The following is a 6,494-nucleotide window of genomic DNA, read 5'->3' on the forward strand; positions in this document are numbered from 1 at the left end:
ACCACTTTCAATAACTTTGTAGAACAGTTCTGTATGCCAAATAGAATCAAATGCTTTTTGGAAGTCAATAAAGCAAGCGTATATTTTGGTATTATTTTGGTGGACATGTTTATCTATCAGGGTGTGTAGGGTGTAAATATGATCAGTTGTACGATGTTTTGGTATGAATCCAATTTGGCTTTTACTCAAGACATTGTGCTTATTAAGGAAGTTTAGAACTCTTACATTGATAATACTACAGAAAACCTTCCCCAGGTTACTGTTCACACAAATGCCTCTGTAATTGTTAGGGTCAAATTTGTCTCCGTTTTTAAAGATTGGGGTTATGAGTCCTTGATTCCAGATGTCAGGGAAATAACCTACACTCAGGATCAAATTTAACAGTTTTAATATAGCCAATTGAAATGTTGCACTAGTGAGTTTGAGCATCTCATTTAGGATGCCATCACGTCCGCATGCTTTTTTAAATTTGAGGGCCTGAAGTTTCTTATAGAGCTCCTGGTCAGTAATTGGGGAGTCCAGTGGATTTTGATTGTCCTTTATAGCTTTTTCTAATCCATTCAACTTCTCATGAATTTGGCGTTGTTCTGCGTTTGTGTCAATTTGAACGGTGTTGTAGAGTGTTTTAAAATGGATTGTCCATATGTCACCATTTTGTATTGCTAATTCCTCTTGTTTCGATTTTTTTAGTTTTTTCCAATTTTGCCAGAAGTTGTTTGTGTTTATGGACTCCTCAATTAGTGTCAGCTGCTTGCTGTTGTACTGTGCTTTTTTGGTTCTGAGTGTACGTTTATAGAGTTTTAAAGTCTAACAGTAATGAAGGCGTAATTCACCATTATTTGGGTCTCTGTGCTTTTGGTTGGATAGTGTTCTAAGTTTTTTCCTTATAATTTTACAATCTGCATCAAACCAGTTGTCATCTGTGATATTTTTTGTTTTGTTTTTTATCAATTTCAATTGTGCTTCTTTTGCCGTTTGCCTGAATATATAGTTGATGTTTTGTACTGCTAGATTGATGCCTTCTTTACTGTGAGTGAATGTGGTATCCAGAAAGTTATCTAATGATGGGGATGAAAGTCTTTGCGGGGCAGCAGAGTGGAGATGGTGATGTGGGAGTTGGGGAACCGCTCAGAGGCCCTCTCTGCTACTCTGTTGACCAGGCTGCCTACTCTCTCCTGCTCCTCTCGCAGGTTGTTGGTGCCGGTGTGAATAATAATGTGGCCTGGTGTGCCAAAGTCAGGCTGGGACAGGATGTGGAGTGCATCCTGTGTTTTTGGGCACCATATTTTGCACACCTTGTGTTGTGGGAAGAGTTTATCTTCTTGGATGAATTTCCCATTTGAGTCAATGAGGATAGCCACCTCAGTGGGTTTTACCAGATTAGTGCGTTTACGGTCTGGGGCTGGAGTAAATCATGTCCAATCAATTCCAAATCATGTCCAATCAATTGAATTTACCACAGGTGTACTTGAATCAAGTTCTAGAAACATCTCAAGGATGATCAATGGAAACAGGATGCACCTGAGCTCAATTTCGAGTCTCATAGGAAAGGGTCTGAATACGTATGTAAATAAGGTATTTCTGTTTTTTTTTATGTCTAAAAACCTGTTTTCGCTTTGTCATTATGGGGTATTGTATGATTGATTATAAAATTGCTTTTATCCATTTTACAATGATGAACATAGCTGAGAAATTATAATTTCCTCATGAGACTAGAAAATAGAGAAATTGGACATAGAACCTCAGTCACAGAACAAAATATCAAGCGGTGTTCAAAATAAGGTGTGTCTACGTTTGTGTTTATTTAGTGATGCTGTTTTATTACAAATGATCTCTAACAGTGAGGGAAACAGAGAAAGACAGAGGCAGAGGGAGAGACAGAGGGAGAGAGACAGAGAGACAGAAGGAGAGAGGGAGAGACAGAGAGACAGAAGGAGAGAGAGAGAGAGAGGGGGAGGGAGAGAGACAGAGAGACAGAAGGAGAGAGAGAGAGAGATAGATATCACTACGAAGAAATAAACATTAACTTAAATAGATGTATAGGCTTTCTGGTTCTCCTAGTCTCCATCCATCAATAATGTAGAAAAGAGAGTGCCACAATGAAGAAGAAGAAGAGGAAGAGGAAGAAACAACACACTGAAAGAACTACAACACACTGAAAGAACTACAACACATTGGATATTGAACATTGTAATACTATGTGTACTAAAACAACATCATGTTTTTAAACTAGACCAAAACATTTAAAAACTGTGTGTACTGTACTCTTTGCTTACATATTGGGTTGTTTCTTAAAGGGACAGTGTGTACGTCACAGGAGGATCAATTAAATGTGTATTCTTCACAGATAAAAGGCATGGGAGTAAACAGATGAGGGTAACAATAACTTCATTTTGTGCTGATGTAACTAGTGCAGTCTTCTAAAAGGAGAACACCAAAGAGGCTACCAGAGGGAATGTGTTCTCAAAATCCTTTGTTTACTTTACGCTCGTTAAAAAAAATATTTTTATCTCAATATTACATACTTTCTGGGTAACAATACCTTACTGTGATTGTTTTTAATTAAATTGTAAAAAAAATTTTTTTTTAAATAGCTTCTTAGCAAAGAGCAAATTCTCAAACAAGAATTTTGCTAGGACTGCCTGAGTTGGGAGGTGGAAAATGGAAACTAGTTGTTATTGGCAGAGAGGTTTGGAACTCTAATTTACTGACTGGTGAAGCCAAAACTCCATCCCACCAAAACAGGTTGAAATTTCAGGTGGTCTTTTCAAACAGCTCTTACACTAAAAGGGCATTATCATCATTTTCACAATTTCACAGTAGTATTCCAACCTCATAGAGTGGAAATATAAAACACAGTAAAATCACATTTTTGACAGCATTGGGCCTTTAACATTGATTCTCTAATCAACCCCAATGAATCATTTTTGGCCTTTAGCGTGAAGTGTTCTCCAACTGACTTCTTCTGCGTAGTAGCCAATCTCTCTAAATGAGTAAACACTGCCCCCTTTGGTAGAAAAGTAGAAATACAGGTAAATGAATGCAGGACATTGTAAAGTTGCCTCTACTGTTCTGTCATGCCCGGTATAAATGAATGACTGTTATGTTATGTAGTTGGTGAATGCTGGAATGCTATGTGAAAACATCTAACTACAAACCTGTAAAGTCAGGGTGATCTAAAAGGATGGATACATACACAGAAATTAAAGAGGATGTCAATAATATAATAAATGTAATTTCAATACACTGCTTCTTTCCCTTCCGTCCTGATGAAGCGCCTTTCCCCAACCCCCCCCAGTGTAACTACAACAACAAACACAACTAAAACAGTCAACAAGATGTGAAAATCATCCAGACGAATAGATAATGAAGTCATATCTTCAAAAGACGACAAAGACTTAAATAGGGCCCCCAAAAAGTTTGGATGAAATAAAATATTTTCTACACTTAAATTTAAAAAATACTTTTCACATTGAGAGGGAAAATATAACTTTTTGTACTGTACAAGAGATGAAACCAAACTTGGTTGTAAAAGTTTGATTTGAAGAGGGATCCTCGTATCACGATGGTTGAAGAGTCCCAGAAAAATCACCCAAAATCCCTTGTTATTATCCCACTTCAGAATAAGAGTCCCTTCAAAGTTTACTTTGAAGATACAGATTTTCCAATTACGGCGATAAGAAAAGTCTTAGAAAAATATCAACAAAGTCCCTGCAATCTCTACACAATTTAAAGACCAAATGCCCTTTGAAAATTCTTGTTAAAATCTCCAGACAAATGGGAGAAAGAGGAAAAAAAATTGAACACTTTATTTCAACATTTTTATTGTTTAGAAAAATCCAGTTTGGTTGTTCGGGATTTGGCAGTGGAGTGGAAGAGAGTGAAAGAGAGAGAGAGACAGATAGTGGGTGGTCCTAGGGAATTCTGGGAGTTTTTTTGGAGAGTTCTGTTTGTTCCCTTTTCCTTCAGTTGAACTCCATTGGTTGGGAGGTTCAAAGTTCAGAGTTGAAAAGTGAAGCTTGTTCTCTCTGGTAGGTTGGACCGGTCCAGTCTGGTGTGGGGTGTGTGTGTGTCTGTTCCCAAGGCGGGGTCTCTGAGGTAAACAAGCAGGAATGGTGGTGAAACAAGCAGAGAAGGTCAGCGCGGGCGGGGGATGTGTGTGAGTTCACCTTCCTCAGGCGCCGTGGTAGTTTTGGCCCACAGCTTCACAGACAGTGGACAGAGAGAGAGACACTTCTTCAGTAACACTACCTCAACATTCCCCTGATTCAACACTAAAGATAAAGAGCGCAAGAGTAGAAAACAGTCAGAAAGGTGAGAGTAGAACTACACCAATGTTGTCACAATGAGGTGGGTGAGGTGAGGTAGGGTGAGGTAGGGTGGGGTGGGGTGGGGTGAGGTAGGGTGGGTGGGGTGAGGTGGGGTGAGGTAGGGTGAGGTAGGGTGGGGTGGGGTGGGGTGGGGTGAGGTAGGGTGGGTGGGGTGAGGTGGGGTGAGGTGAGGTAGGGTGGGGTGAGGTAGGGTGAGGTGAGGTAGGGTGAGGTAGGGTGGGGTGGGTGGGGTGAGGTAGGGTGAGGTAGGGTGGGGTGGGGTGGGGTGAGGTAGGGTGGGTGTGTGAAGCGGAGAGGGAGGAAGTAGGATTGTTAGGGGTGTTCTCAGGCTTCTCAGGCTGTTAGGTTGATGATGTCCAAGGTAAACAGAGCAGAGCTCCATGAACACAGAGCTCCATGAACACAGAGCTCCATGAACACAGAGCTCCATGAACACAGGGCTCCATGAACACAGAGCTCCATGAACACAGAGCTCCATGAACACAGAGCTCCATGAACACAGAGCTCCATGAACACAGAGCTCCATGAACACAGAGCTCCATGAACACAGGGCTCCATGAACACAGAGCTCCATGAACACAGAGCTCCATGAACACAGAGCTCCATGAACACAGAGCTCCATGAACACAGGGCTCCATGAACACAGAGCTCCATGAACACAGAGCTCCATGAACACAGAGCTCCATGAACACAGAGCTCCATGAACACAGAGCTCCATGAACACAGGGCTCCATGAACACAGGGCTCCATGAACACAGAGCTCCATGAACACAGAGCTCCATGAACACAGAGCTCCATGAACACAGAGCTCCATGAACACAGGGCTCCATGAACACAGAGCTCCACGAACACAGAGCTCCATGAACACAGAGCTCCATGAACACAGAGCTCCATGAACACAGGGCTCCATGAACACAGAGCTCCATGAACACAGAGCTCCATGAACACAGGGCTCCACGGACACAGAGCACAGGGCTCCATGAACACAGGGCTCCACGGACACAGAGCACAGGGCTCCATGAACACAGGGCTCCATGAACACAGGGCTCCATGAACACAGAGCTCCATGAACACAGAGCTCCATGAACACAGAGCTCCATGAACACAGAGCTCCATGAACACAGGGCTCCATGAACACAGAGCTCCATGAACACAGAGCTCCATGAACACAGGGCTCCATGAACACAGAGCTCCATGAACACAGAGCTCCATGAACACAGGGCACAGAGCTCCATGAACACAGGGCTCCACGGACACAGAGCACAGGGCTCCATGAACACAGGGCTCCACGGACACAGGGCTCCATGAACACAGAGCTCCATGAACACAGAGCTCCATGAACACAGAGCTCCATGAACACAGGGCTCCATGAACACAGGGCTCCATGAACACAGAGCTCCATGAACACAGAGCTCCATGAACACAGGGCTCCATGAACACAGAGCTCCATGAACACAGAGCTCCATGAACACAGGGCTCCATGAACACAGGGCTCCATGAACACAGGGCTCCATGAACACAGGGCTCCATGAACACAGAGCTCCATGAACACAGAGCTCCATGAACACAGAGCTCCATGAACACAGAGCTCCATGAACACAGAGCTCCATGAACACAGGGCTCCATGAACACAGGGCTCCATGAACACAGGGCTCCATGAACACAGGGCTCCATGAACACAGAGCTCCATGAACACAGAGCTCCATGAACACAGAGCTCCATGAACACAGGGCTCCATGAACACAGAGCTCCATGAACACAGAGCTCCATGAACACAGGGCTCCATGAACACAGAGCTCCATGAACACAGAGCTCCATGAACACAGAGCTCCATGAACACAGGGCTCCATGAACACAGAGCTCCATGAACACAGAGCTCCATGAACACAGAGCTCCATGAACCTACTGGGAGGGCACTCTCTCCCCCTCGTCTCCCCCCTGTCTGAGAGGAAAGGGGTGGGAGGCACTGCGTGTATACATACCACCCTGGCAGCTGGAACCCTATCCCCTACAAAGTGAACTATGTTTGACCTAGAACTTGGTCAAAGGTAGAGCACTATAAATAGGGAATAGGGTTCCATTTAGGACGCAAGCCTGAGCCTGACGGCTTTAACTCAACACAAACATACAGGGCTATATTTAAAGCCACATGGACACCACTGT

General features: G+C 43.6%; 1 protein-coding gene across 1 annotated transcript in view; it reads right to left on the minus strand.

The window, feature by feature from the left end:
- Nucleotides 1–3,412: 3,412 nt before the first annotated feature.
- The window catches only part of LOC120027096 (protein 4.1-like), a 91,203-nt gene continuing 88,121 nt past the window's right edge, over nt 3,413–6,494 (minus strand). Inside the window, exon 18 of the mRNA XM_038971935.1 lies at nt 3,413–4,203. The gene's annotated coding sequence lies outside the window, so the exon portion shown is untranslated. The remainder of the gene's footprint in view (nt 4,204–6,494) is intronic.

This window comes from Salvelinus namaycush, chromosome 32 (genome assembly GCF_016432855.1).
Source record: "Salvelinus namaycush isolate Seneca chromosome 32, SaNama_1.0, whole genome shotgun sequence".
NCBI lineage: Eukaryota > Metazoa > Chordata > Actinopteri > Salmoniformes > Salmonidae > Salvelinus > Salvelinus namaycush.